The following is a 15,448-nucleotide window of genomic DNA, read 5'->3' as shown; positions in this document are numbered from 1 at the left end:
AGATCTGATCTCCAAATCTCTTCCACTGCTTGCCTGCCTCCACTGCTCAATACCTGCTCAAGAACTGATGAGAATAGCTTCCCAAACTCGATTTTCACCTGCAAAATAGTCACTCACTCTTTGTGGACGTGAGCAAAGGCTAAAATGCGGGCCAAATACGTGAGCAAACTCATTGGCATACTCAATCCCTTGATTGTGCAAGATCTGGTGCACAACTATAGTCACAACTGATAGCAATCTGATTCTCTACCACCTGTCCCTGTTGAACTGAACATGCACTGACATGCAACTGAGTTAACTGATGTATTCTTTAGTTGTATTATGAGTTAATAATTAGTTTAACAACTCATCATTAGTCTATCTGCAGTTAGACTAACTACAACCAGTTTAACTAAGTTAAACTGAACACAACTCCATCAACTGTACCTCCAGTCCACTAAACTCAACTCACTTGAGTTCTAACTGAAGTCATGCATGCAACAACTCAACTGACTCATAAGAAAAACAAATTTCCTTCTGACAGCTGCATGTGCCACTTCCGTAGCTCAAACTGAAGTGCTCCAAGAGAATAATATTAAGTTTATAGTCCAAATATTATTGTGAGATAATAATATTTGACTCTTCTATTTTTGACAGCCAGTCTAAAAATAGACTTGATCACTCACACTGTGATCACTCACACTTTCATCAAAAATAGAAGTCCATCTATTTTTCCCAACTTGATCAATCATCCATAAACATAGACATGATCCATATGTCTAAAACTAGACATAGTCTAAAAATAGACTTGCGCCAAAAATAGCATGCGGGCCCACTTAGTGAAGGCGACTCTTTTCACTAAGCTCCATCATCTTGTTGCAATCTCAACACTCCCTCTCGACAAGATATGGATTATCAGCAACCCCTATCCTGCCTCGGTGGTACTCGAATTTGCTCCTGGTGAGAGCCTTCGTCAGAATATCAGCATCCTGATCCTCCGTTGGAATGTACGAAAGTAACATGATCCTCCGCTGCACACAATCTCTGATATGATGGTACCTGATGTGCTTGGACCCGAAAAACCCGACCAAGATCATCCTCATCCACACAGATCTCTACTTCCTGCTGTACCAAGAAACTACTGTCGATCTGATACTGAAGACCCCTCCTGATGTGCTCTTTCTGTCCGTTGGGCTCCCTGCCCAATCTGCATCCGTGAAGCCACATAGCTTCACCTCATCCTCCTGTCTGTACCAAGATCCATATCCCGATGTGCCTCTCAAGTGGCTCAATACATGCTTGCCCGCCTTCCAGAAGAGCTTGGTAGGGTTAACCATAGCTTGTGAAAGTTGGTTAACTGCATAGCATATATCAGGTCGTGTATTGACCAAATACATCAGCGACCCCACCAACTGTCGATAAACAGTGGCATCCACTTCTTCTCCCGAAGTGGCATCCTCCTTCCTCCAACCTCCAGGAAGAGGAGTATCAACAGGCTTGCAGCCATGCATGTTGAACTTCTCCAGTATCTCCCGAGGATACTTGCCCTGAGAAACAAACAGTCCACCACTGCGCTGCCATATTTCCAATCCTAGGAAATAGTGAAGGAGGCCCAAGTCCTTCATCTCAAACTCTGTAGCAAGATCCTTCTTGCATGACAGTATCAACAGCTCATCACCCGTTAGAATCAAATCATCAACATACAGTACAATGATAAGCAACTTACCCTCCACCACAATCTGGTATAGGTTCGGATCCGCCTTGCTCTTGGAGAATCCAAGTCCTGTGAAATAGCTGTCTATCCGTGTGTACCAAGCACGTGGTGCTTGCTTCAACCCATACAGCGCTCTCTTGAGCCTGCACACATGCGACTCGCTGCTGAAGACTTCAAAGCCTTCGGGTTGCTCAATGTACACCTCCTCCTCAATGACTCCGTTGAGGAACGCAGTCTTCACATCCATCTGATGAATGTGCCATCCCATCTGCGCTGAGAGAGCAAGAATCGTCCGTATGGAAGAATACCTTGCGACAGGTGCAAAGGTCTCCTCATAATCGATCCCCTCAATCTGTGAAAAGCCTCGGGCAACAAATCTTGCCTTGTACTTCTCCACACTCCCGTCAGCTGCCTGCTTAACTTTGTAGATCCATCTCGAACCTACCACTGATTTCCCTTCCGGTCTAGGAACAATCTCCCATGCACTGTTTCTGACAATAGAATCATACTCTTCCACCATGGCGTCTACCCATGCGGGATCCTCCACAGCTTCCTCGAAAGAGGATGGCTCAGTCACAACACACTTGCTCATAAGAGCCATGTATCCAGTGTACCGATCAGGTGACTGTCTCTGCCTGCGTTGGGCTGTAGGTGGTCCTACAACTTTCTCTGCATCTTGAGCCAGTCGCTCAGCTTCTGTCAAGCGCTTTCGCCCTCTGATGGTTGGCGCTGCATGAGTGGTCTCTTCCACTCCATGAACCTCGTCCTGTGGCTGATCCACGTCCTGAAGCTCATCCTTAGGAACTAATAGCTCCTCATCTGCATGCAAGTGTAGCTCCCTCTCAAGCGAACACTTCATGGCTTTCTCCTCCTGAAATTTTATATCCCGTCGCACAACAGTTTTACCACTGTTTGGCAAATACACACGATAGTTGTGGGGCGTATCAGTGTACCCCACAAATATCCCAACCTCTGCAGTCGGTTCCAACTTCTTTCTGGCATCCTTCGTCACATGCATGTAAACGTTAGCACCAAAAATCCTCAAATGAGAAAGATCAGACTTCTTACCAGAATAAGCCTCCTCGGGTGTACTCATGCCAAGTATCCTATGAGGACAACGGTTCTGCACATAAACTGTTGTATTGCATGCTTCCGCCCACAAGTGAAGGGGTAGGCCCTGATCATGCAACATTGCCCGTGCAGCACCCACAATCGTTCTGTTCTTCCGCTCAGCTACCCCGTTCTGTTGTGGGTTATGGGGAGCTATGAGCTCTCTACGAATCCCTTCTGCCTTGCAGAAATCCTTAAACTCGTCCGAGATGTATTCACCACCATTATCGCTCCTAAGAGCCTTCACCTTCTTCCCCGACTCCTTCTCGACCAGTGCTTTGAATTCACAGAACTTTGAATATGTCTCGCTCTTCTTCTGCATGAAGAAGATCCAGCACTTACGAGAGAAATCATCAACAAAAATCACATAATACCTGTGTTTTGCTGTCGAAGCAACTGAGAAAGGTCCACACACGTCTGTGTGAATTCTCTCAAGGATCGTCGTGGTGCGACTATCCTTCTCGTGAAAGGTGGCTTTCACAAACTTCCCCAAAGTACACCCCTTGCATTGATCTGACTGCGCAAGTGTGCCTTTAGGAAGCCCTGTAGTGATCTGCTGCAGTATCTTCAAGGCTCCATGGTGAAGGTGACCCAATCTCCTGTGCCACAACTCGCCATCATCCCGGCTCACCAATCCTTCTGCCTTGCCTGCCATTGCTGCGCATCCATCTACATGCAACTGATAAAGGTTCCTCACTCGAACCCCTATCTTCCGGGTCTCACCAGTTGTCTTGCTGCGCAGGAAGGCCTTTCCCTCGCTGAAAACAACATCATACCCCTTGTCTTCTAACATCGCCACTGAGATGAGATTCTTCTTCAATCGTGGAACATGCATGACTTCCTTCAATACAAAGGGTTTACCAGACTCCCTCTCAAAGGAAATGGTACCGATACCGGTCGCACTGTATCTACCATCATCGCCCATCTCGATGTGCACTCCAAGATCTTTGTCCTCCAGATCAGAGAACAAATCTCTATCTCCCGTCATGTGAAAAGACGCACCACTGTCCAAGAACCACACTGATCCCATCACACTTGAAACCAAGCATGCGATCAATGAAAAATCAAGCTCAAACTGAGAAGCTAAAGCCTCTCCCCCTGCAGATCCAGCAGCTTGCTTGTTCTTCTTCTTCTGCGGACAATTTGTGGCATAGTGTCCATGCTAATGACAGTGAAAACACTTCACCTTGGACATGTCCTGCTTCTTGCCTTTCGCACCGGAATGAGAAGCTTTCTTCTTCTTCCCCTTCTTTGCTTTGGCAGCCAAAGCGCAATTCTCTTCATCAGATACCTTTGATGAAGATCCATTCTCACCTTTATTGTTACAGAGTTTATCCTTGAGCGCCAGGTCGCTCTTGCTTTGGAATAACATTTGCAATCCGTTGAAAGACATTTTCAACAACACTGCTGCAAATTCGAATTTCCACCAACTCCAACTCAACCGCTTCCGATCTAGAATTCGTGAGAACATAATATTTCTCGTACAGAGATTGACTGTATGGGCTTTTACCGGATATCTCACCTTCCAAAAGAAGGATGAATCCAGAGGCTACCTGGCCCGATTACAGACTCTGCCTGAAGAAATAGAATGTAAACACTTCCTGAATAGTAGATCTGATGATCAACAGCTCCGATACCATGTAGAAACTTTTTCTACAATTATCTAGCTCGCTCAGATACCATGTAGAAACTTTTGAATAATTTAACACATATTCAATGGAGATTATCCTGATCATGTACTAATGTGGAAAACATACACAATACATAAGCTCCTCTACGTTGATCAAGAATATAGCAGCATCAATAACAATAAAACATCAAGAGCATTCACACATTAACACAGTATGTATCACGGGGAAAGCATCTCGCTAAAAACCCCACACTATCTGTATATTAATGATTGAGTCATGTAACATTACACAGCATAATACTTCTCACAAGTATCTCCACCTCTGTTACACACAATACAGCTCAGATCTGATCTCCAAATCTCTTCCACTGCTTGCCTGCCTCCACTGCTCAATACCTGCTCAAGAACTGATGAGAATAGCTTCCCAAACTCGATTTTCACCTGCAAAATAGTCACTCACTCTTTGTGGACGTGAGCAAAGGCTAAAATGCGGGCCAAATACGTGAGCAAACTCATTGGCATACTCAATCCCTTGATTGTGCAAGATCTGGTGCACAACTATAGTCACAACTGATAGCAATCTGATTCTCTACCACCTGTCCCTGTTGAAATGAACATGCACTGACATGAAACTGAGTTAACTGATGTATTCTTTAGTTGTATTATGAGTTAATAATTAGTTTAACAACTCATCATTAGTCTATCTGCAGTTAGACTAACTACAACCAGTTTAACTAAGTTAAACTGAACACAACTCCATCAACTGTACCTCCAGTCCACTAAACTCAACTCACTTGAGTTCTAACTGAAGTCATGCATGCAACAACTCAACTGACTCATAAGAAAAACGAATTTCCTTCTGACAGCTGCATGTGCCACTTCCGTAGCTCAAACTGAAGTGCTCCAAGAGAATAATATTAAGTTTATAGTCCAAATATTATTGTGAGATAATAATATTTGACTCTTCTATTTTTGACAGCCAGTCTGAAAATAGACTTGATCGCTCACACTGTGATCACTCACACTTTCATCAAAAATAGAAGTCCATCTATTTTTCCCAACTTGATCAATCATCCATAAACATAGACATGATGCATATGTCTAAAAATAGACTTGCGCCAAAAATAGCCTGCGGGCCCACTTAGTGAAGGCGACTCTTTTCACTAAGCTCCATCATCTTGTTGCAATCTCAACAATATTTACAGAAGATGTGTAGATGAATCCAATGCAAATACTTGGTTCCAAAACCAATGGATGGCAAGCATCTTGGAAGAAATTCTTAAATGATGTCATGTATTTACAAGGTTATGTAACAATTTATCCCAACTTTCTTGACCAGATAAGCTTCTCAACAAACCACATGGAACCAGGAGCTCACATTGCTATAGCATATATCTTTGTGGCCCAAAAGAAGGAAGATTTTGAAGTGCCCCTCCTACAAGAGGACTTCTATAAGCTACTTCCTCTGCAGAATATGCCTCCTTTGTCCATCGTGCTAGTAATTAATTGCTTCAATGAAATCACCACCTTGGAGGAGTTAAAGGCAGCATGATCCAAACTGTAGAAGGATATTATAGAATGTAAGTTGAAAAAAGTTATAAGGGTAGATGATATCACAGGAGAATCATTGAACTATGTCACTTACTGAGGTGCTACCCCCTATTACTGCCATTTCAAAGTTGGGGAAGTATGTCTATCTTATCCCTTAAAAGACATAAGGGTACTTAGATACTGGCTATATTTTTTATTTGGCATTGGGTGAAGCTTTGCTCATGTAGAATAACTGTAGAGAAAACAAAAGGTACCAATTTTATCTTTTATGCCCACTGATTTCATCGGCAGTCGTTAAGACTCTAACAAGAAAAGACAATCGCATCGTATTTTTTCACAAGGGAAAAAAATGATGCATGTTCCTCTTTGGGTTGTGTACAATTTGTTCAGGCATGAGAAGTAGGTAAGATCTTAGTTCGTTGTTGTGGGGTTTGGGGGAAGAGGTAGGTCAAAATCTCCAAGAGAACAATGATGGGTAGTACTGGATTTTCAATATTTTTAATCACATATATTTTTGTTTAATCACGTCTAAATTACATCCATATTACATTTCACACATTAAGACTTAGAACTTGCTAAATTATATATTTAGTTTCCTAATAAATTTTAGATCGAGTATTAATTAAAGGTTAATTTTTATCACTCACAATTTCTAATAATCTTACAAAAACTAAAAGAAATCTTTTAAATCTTGTATTCTCAAAATTTAATCAAAGCAACATTTAAATGTATTGTTTTTTATAAGTGCGAAAACTCTCTACTTGAATCTTTTTATATATAAGTTTTATTCATTTCGAATCTCGATGGAATAATATGACACTTTCAAATTTAAATAATATGCAGCATATGGACACAAGTTTTCCTAAAGTGATGTATGAGGAAATCATTCCTACACGCTCCACTGAGGCCGAGAAGGAAAAGTACCACTCTTGGACATAAGGTTTCCTCCTTAACATGATAAAGGGAAGGAGAAAATAACTCTTTCACAACTTAAGGAGCATATGTCAAACATTGAAGCAAAACCTTATAATAAGAGGGGAAGAAACGGGTTGAAGATTATGCATCAAGTATGCGAGATGGCCAAAGTGAAACTCAATATGAATTTAAAGAAGTTGGTGTTTCTGATGAACATGAGAGAATATGGGAAGGATCTATGAATTTTTCAGCATTGAAGTATTCCTTGTCGAGCATTCATATGCTTAGCGATCTGGATGAAAAGAAAAACATGAAACAAAACCCATCATATATGGAAGAGGTGTGGTGGAGACCTACAACAAATTAAGTTAAATCTAATTTTTCTAGTCAAAGGCAAATAGGGGAAAATTGATTAGTTGGACACAGTTAAAGAATACAATGTCAATTGTTTATATCAAAGCCAAACATACAGAATAAAGGAGATATGGTGAAGAGAAGCTTCCAACCTTACAACAGACACTGAAAAAGCATAATGTAGAATGTGCAGAATCTAGTTTCCCTGATAAACATTAGGAATTCAATGAAAAGTCATGGAATTTGGAAAATTTCAAGAAGCATATTTCAAGTGTTATCCGTTTATATCTGAAACATATGGAAGAAGAAAAGTAGATTGAAGGGGACTTATTAAGAATATTTGATTCTTTAGAAGAAGACGATGCATCAATGGCTAAAGAGGACCAAGTAGCAGAATTAAAAACAGAAGGAGAAATGCCACATGAGATAATCAGAAGAGATTCGTCAATGTGATTTCCATTTGAAATTCAGTCACCCTACTCTATTTGTCTAGTACTCTCTTTACCTATGCCCTAAGTTCAATAATTCAGAAAGCATTAGACACCTACATATTTCATCAGTTGAATATAAAATTGTCTTTTTGAAGGTCTGTTGAAGAAGATCCTAGAACGTTGACAATGAGCGACCAACAAAGATATTAGAAAATGAGCTTACCCATTCTTTCCTCCTGATCATGCCAAACACCTCCCATCTGCCTTCTCTTCATTTAGATTTGAATGCGATGAGGCCTTTCCTAAAGAAACATTTGTTGTAACTTCCGTCACTGGTGCTGCAAGATTGATTAGATCGGGCTCCCATTACCCATCAACATTCTGTGGGGATTGAATTAAAACGAAGGAGGGCATCATTTTTGAGCTTTCGTAGCTATGGAGATAGGTGAACATGTTCCATGATCATTTAACAAGGGAATGGAAGAAGTTACCAATTGCAACATTTTCTAATTAGTATGCTTATTAAAGTTATAAGTAAAAATTCCCAATTTCGATATAAAAGAAAATAAAAATTCACCAATTAATTTAAGATCTAAATCAAGATTGGATATTATTTATTCATTTGGCTTGTAGATTATAGCAAGCAAATTAAAGGTTTCTAAACCAAGTTAAACTTTCTCTCTAATTTTGGAAGGATGTGCCTTATTTAAGCTCCCTTCTTTGCAAAGATTTTGTATAATATTAATATGCCTATTTTCCTCAAGGCACCTTGTAATTTTGTTTGAAGTTAACACCTGTTAGGTCCCTATACTACTAGTGTAACCCCTTATTGTTATTAGTACAACCTTCTTATTATATTGTTGTGCCCATGTAGTCCCCATATTGTTATTATTGTGCCCCATAGAAGCCCACTATTTTTATTAGTGTGCCCTTACATTATTATTGTTATGTCGGCTCTAAGTATATTATGACCCCTTAGACTCCTATATATAGAAAGAGGTCTTGTCATTTGTATCATCTAAGAATTGTTCATTTGTGTAATGTAAAGGAGGTTGTCCCCTCGAAGAGGCTGAATTCTAAGGCGTTGATCTATATTTTCTATCTTTTTGTGAGCTGGTTTCCTAACAACAGCACTTTGAACCATCTCATCCAAAATATTGGTAGCTTCTTGTGGCTTGTTCTCACAGCAGAAATTGTTTATAATCTTCTTGTACACTTCAACATTTTGAGACCAATCGTTGAGCTTCAGTTGGTCTAGAATCTCCACAGCATCTCGAAATTTTTGTTCTTTGCAAAGCTCGCTAATCAAAATCAAAGTACTATATAAATGATAATGTCAGGGGATTGGTACTTACCATTTCGCTCAAAAGATCTATGGCTTCTAAATATCTCCTGCCTTTGTAGAGACGATGATGATAACAATGTTAGTGAACTTATTTTGGTAAATTTATATTGGCCAGCATTTGATGGAGAAGGTTCACTGCATCATCGAGCTAGCTTGTCATGCAAAGGCCATGAATGATGTACCTACTTTAATTGACAATATCGGGAACAGAGCCACCCTTAATATCCATATCGCTTGCAAGCTCCTTCACTTCAATTTGTCTTGTTTGTAGAGCCCTTTATTAAGTAGTATATGTTAAGGTATTAGGGATGTAACCCCTCTGAGGGATATCTATAAAAACACTGAATGCTCCCTCAGATGTGTTGGGGTTAGCTTTTATCAGAATGTTGCAGGCAAATACATTGGGCTTCATTCCAACTATATTCATGTGGGCATATAATTAATGAGCCATCTTCTTGCGATTTTCTTTGACCAAGATAGCAAAGATGGTTGTATAACTTTTGTGGGTGGGTTTGCATTGGAAGTCGTTATTTGTATGAAAGGTTCTCGATTTTCCAGGCAAATCATGCTCCTAAAATCGTTTATTTACTTGTAAAACATATCATGAATCGAACATGTAACCTCATGAAATCATTTACTTGAAATCGTGAAATCGTTTACTTGCAAAACCTTTGATGAATGGGGTAAAATCATGAATCAAGCACGCAACCTTGTTGGTCCGAAGGGTGGTTCTCGACTCTTTTTTGTAAGGAAAAATGGGTATCTTGATCTATAAAGGTGCCCTGAAATCGAAATTTCCTGACATCTTTAAAACCCTCTAGAGCTTAATTTGGCGTTGATGAATCTGGTCTGAATGGTGGTTCTCCGCTCTTAGTTGTAAGGAAAGAGTATCTTGATATGCAGAGCTACTCTGAAATCAAAACAACTAGATTCTTAAAGATGTTGCCTTAATATAGGTCAGTGTTGCAAGATGCACACAAGGAATGGCATGCATCTGCAAGAGTCATTTGTGCAGTTGGTAACTGGATGGGAAAAAAGTTTGGAATCAGGAGTAAGACAGGAAATTTGGAATCGTGGGAGTGAGTTGATTGTGCAGTTGGTAACTGGATAGATAGGAAATTTGGAATTGTGGGAGCGAGTCACAACTGCCACTTGTCAGCGCAATTCAAATCAATGGGTGAACATGATCCAATTGTGTAACGAAGGATTGAATGACACATATTACAATAGGAAGGTAGAAGGGGAGTTCTTCTCATAGGGAAATGTCTTACGATGTAAATATAGTAATATATTTGATATTGGGTGGGGTTGATAGTAAAGAATAATGTATGAGTAATATTTATGATGATTTAGTCAAAAATATAGGACACTAGACCTGGTTGATAGCAATGAATGAATAATATTTATCAATAAAATTATAATAATAGTGATGATATTATGAATAGGTAAGATTTATTAATGAGAATATAGTAATGTAGATGATATTATATAAAGTTGTTAATATAGATGACATTAGTTAATTTGTTATAATTTTATGAAATTTTGCATTTAAATTTTATAAATCATAAATGAATAAAAATTGAAAGCCAAAATTAATTAGGAAAATATCTTTTTTTCAAAAGAGATTCAAGCTCGAGCCACATTTTACACCATCCAAAAACAATCATAAATCATTTTCCCATTTAATGTGATTATTGGTAAATCATTTTTTCCTATTTAATGTGATTATTGGTAAATCATTTTTCCATTGATATATGGGCTAACTTCAGTTTTTCTTTTACTCTTCTCATGCTTCTTCTTCTTCATGGTTGACTATTTTTGGGGCAGTTATTTAATTGAGCTAAGAGTCTCAGTCTACAACTAGTATGATGTGTAACTCTTTCTGTGTCATCAAAGTTGAAATAATTATAAATGTGTAACTCTTTCTGTGTCATCTAAAAAATCTAAGAAAAAAAAATAATTATAAAAGACATGCAAATAATGTGGACTCATAAAAAAATATATATATGAAAAAATTAAATCCTTCTCAACTCATGTTAGATATGTATTTAAGATGAATCTATAGTGGTAACAATGATATTTTTTTTTTATTTTTATTGAAATTTTATTATATAATTTCTTTTCTTTTTTTGGGCTCAATATGTGTAAATTTTAATAATTTAAAATTTACATACAATTTATTTTAAGCTATCAAAAATAATTAAATCACTTGATTTTACACATATTATCCGAATAAAATTTATGATAAAAAAATCTTTGAATAAGTAATTGACAAAAAAAAAAAAAAAAAATTAAAACGAGTAAAAGCGTCTCACGATTAAACCACTGTTTGAATCTCTGTGCTTCACTGTCCAAGATGTCGTCCCATGTGACCATCAGAAAATCTCCAAAATCTCGGTAATGTTACTTATTTGTCATATGCGTGACTCTATGGACTGCATGTGGCTGCCTCATTCTCTTCGCTGCAATGTTTTTCTCTTTGTTAGTTAGTGACACATGTTTGGTTTTAGGTTGTTGTTACACATTTATTTTCTCTGCAAAAGATAGTAACTGTATCTCTGTTTATTTTCTATGAAAGCAAATACAAATGAGCTCTCCACTTATTACATCAATTTGAAATAGATAATATTAATGCTTAAAAGAAAAACTTACCTAATTAATTAGGTCATCACATATTGCAATTTTTATTAGGTCATCACATATTGCAATTTTCCCTTTTGTATTAATGATTACATCAATTTGAAATAGATAATACTAAATGCTTAAAAAAAACTTAACTAATTAATTAGGTCATCACCTATTGCAATTTTCCCTTTTTATTAATGAAAGTAAGAGAACAACTTTTTTATAATTTTGAATTTAAAAATGTGTATCATTAAAATACCAAAACAAAAAATTTGTTTTTTAATGCACATGGTGAAATAGCAAAATTAAATAATAAACTTATAATTTTTATTGTTTTCTATTGTGTTTACATTTCATCGTAGGACATGTTTTTATTGGGTTTACATTTCTGTTAATATAGGTTGTCATTGATGTCAATATGGGAGTGTTTGTGATGGAAAATTCTTGTGACATGTGTGGTTTCCCATTGATGTCCATTGATCATAATACCGCTCATGGAGGATCCAAGGATTGAATACAGTCGTAATAGAAACAGTGGAACCGAGTAGGAAAGATATCGGAAGCCTTTAGAACAGAAAGAGAAAGAGTAAAGAAGAGAAGCCATGAAGCCAAAGAATAAGAAGAAGAGTTCATCAGAAGCCATCAAGGAAGTAGGTTATCGCATATGTCCAAGGGTAAGTGTTATTGGAAGAACAAAGAGAAACATTGATATCAAAGGAGTAAAGAAGAAAACATCAGAGGAGCCATATCGGAAGTATCACATGTAATATATGCCCAAGAAGAACTAATAGGAAGAAAACAACGGAGGAGCATAAACAGAGTTATCGGAGGTCACAGGAAGATAAACCACAGGAGAAAAAACTATCGGAAGAGCGAAAGAGCGAAGAGAAGTCACAAGAGCAAGAACCCAAGTGCTTGCAGAAGAAGAATGGCAGAGGAATGGATCTAGATCATCAGATCGAGAGATCTGTTAGATCAACGGTGATTAGCAACTGCGGGGGTAGGAAAGCACGAATTTCCTTGATCGTGGCTGAAGTCCCGCACTCAATCCTAGCCGTCGATCTCATATTCAACTCTTAGATCACAATCAACTACGGGGGTTAAGGCCGTTTTAATCCGTGTGCCAGTTAAAGTCCGCAAACCATAGATTGCGATATAATACGCAGACCCGATAGCTCCATTAGAACATACCTTTATGTAGTATCGCATCCGCTATATTGGAACCTTCGCGTCAGAAGTTATGAAGGCTTGTCACATTAAAACTCTAATTGCAATATCATATGCAGACCCGATTAGTGTATGGTAACAGCCCTAATGTAATATCACATTCGCCTATCGAAACTTTCATATCACAAGTTATAAAGGGATGTCACATTAAAAATTGCGATTTCGATATTACTGCAAACCCGACTGCACCACTATAGCATGACTTAATGTAATATCGCATCCATTGAATCGCAAGTTTCAAAGGGATGACGTGTAAAACATCCAATTGCGATAATATTGTGGACCCGATGGATTCATTAAAAACAGTTCATTGAATATCGCATCCACTCCATCGAAAGACAAAGCATGTGCACACTTGTAAAACCTCTTATTTTTATGAAGTTGCGATTGTGGGATTAAAGGAATGACTCCAATTCTCATCAAATTGTGATTGCAGGATTAAAGGTGATGGCATGGCATGTGCGACCTCCATGTGGGTATAACAGCTCTTATGTGATTTCCGTAAATAATAAGTCTATTGGATGAATATTAAAAAATGGCCTCTCAGATATAATTTTAATATGCGACATCATAAGTCGGCCTCTCCTCCAATAAACGTGTCTTTTGGGTATTGATGAGATTCATATATATACAAGTTGAAATGCTTCACTTCAGGTAATGGATCTCGGGCTTCCATCACATAGAAGAAGGACAATTCACAACTCGTGAACGTGAATTAGCATAAGAAAGGAAGCCAAAGGTCAAGCGAACGAAAGTGGAAGCCGAAGGTCGAGCGAGTGAAGAAGGAAGCCAAAAGGTCCTACGGAAGAAAAAGGTCGAGCAAACTAAAGTGGAAGCCGAAAGACGAGCGAGCGAAGAAGGAAGCCGAAAGGTCCTGTTATCACCCTAAGAAACTCACCTAGGTTGCATATCAGTGATGCTCGGGAACATTACAAATTCAACCAAATATAGTTGGATAAATGGTGAATGAATGGAACAAATGCTCCATATTCAAGCCAGATAACCACTTCTACTATGATTGACCCTGGACATGGGTGAACACCCCCAGACTACAAGGATTTTAACCACCTATTACTCACAGTTTGAGGATAAGGTGATAATGGAGAAGACTGACCACACCAGCAGATGCACAGGACCGTGTGATGGCCGACTGCAACCAGTTAAGAGGTCTGTAAATCTAGTTTCTAATGCACAGACAGGATGACAGCTCTCTATGCATTAAACAACAGAAACCTGCACACATGTTCTATGATACATGCTAAATCCTAACACAGAGGTGGGATGACAGCCCCTTTGATGCTAAACGAACACAGCAATAGAACAAATGCAAATAGGTACAGCCTGGAACAAGAAGAGAAGTGGAAAGTGAGCAATAAACAACAAAAGAAGCTTGTATTAGTTGGAAATGAAGACCAGACGCTGCAGGTTACAAAGTAGTTAAAGTCTCCAGAAGTTGAACCTTACAACAGGGTTCTCTTCATCTAACCCTCATCAATCCATTACATCTGTTTTTCGAGTATATATAGTGTCTCATTACACAATATCTCTACTAAACATACGTGGAGGAGCCAATAAATGGTCACCAACCGCATTTTCATTTAGAAATGGGCCTCTGATACAAATCTGACTGTGCTTATAAATGGATTTGACCCTCTCTGGTGCCCTGCAGTCCTCCTTGGGCAGGTGGAGTGAAATATGGACGAAGTCCATGACTGATAAATGCTGATCTGTTTGAGGCAAGTCCTCTTTCCACTCGGCCATACTGCGTATTGAATGCGGTTGCCTGTACTGTTCCATGTCTGCTTTAAACAGCTCCGCGCCACTGAAAATACCGCCCATCTTGCCATTTTTAAACATGAATGGTCAATACATGCATAACTTCTCTATCGGGTCACCTTTCGGGTCGCCATTGCATATCAGAGCCGGCTTCTTTGCTTTTCTTTATATATTGACTTACGCTTAAAAAACATTGAAATCATGAGAAAATGGCTGTTGGCGGACTTGAAAATATATGTATTTCACTTCCCGGACCCTTTCGGGTCCGGGCTTCATCGCTATCGGCGCTCGCCTAAGGCCTCCTTTATATTTTATTTATACACAAAAATGCGCCAAATACACTGAAAATGGCTTGTGCACGGACCTGAAAATATATCAAAAATCATTTATAATTGCCATCGGGTCGCAAACATGCCTTAAATAAAAGCCTCGCCCCTTTGGTTTTGCCGATAGCGAAAAGCCGATGTGATGTGAGTCGATCTGTGCACGCGATTAACGGCCCTGATCGAATCGCTATATCACAATGGCAATGCCACTGTTGATACCGCCGATGCTCCGATGCAATATGACCCACCGATGCGATATCGACGATCGCTGATTGGCGGTGTCTTGTGCCCTGACCCTTGGTGAAGCGTCGATGCAATATTCGCCGATCTGCCTCTGCCGATTGCGACCCGATAGTGTATTTGTGTTCTCCCAAGGGCTTTCCTTTCTGATCATAAACACACAGTCGTTCTGAACTTTGGCCCTCCAACTGCTGAAGTTTGTAGCAGAGCTAACACTGGCTCCTT

At 39.0% G+C, this 15,448-nt stretch overlaps 1 pseudogene; it reads left to right on the top strand.

The window, feature by feature from the left end:
* LOC149256819 (uncharacterized) overlaps positions 1-6,081 on the top strand; it is a 50,826-nt pseudogene extending 44,745 nt beyond the window's left edge.
* Positions 6,082-15,448: the final 9,367 nt, after the last annotated feature.

The sequence above is a fragment of the Pinus tabuliformis genome, chromosome 7, assembly GCF_031772625.1.
Source record: "Pinus tabuliformis cultivar Carrire ecotype Pingquan chromosome 7, CPIR1, whole genome shotgun sequence".
Classification (NCBI taxonomy): Eukaryota; Viridiplantae; Streptophyta; class Pinopsida; order Pinales; family Pinaceae; genus Pinus; species Pinus tabuliformis.
This window is presented reverse-complemented; position numbering and strand designations above follow the sequence as displayed.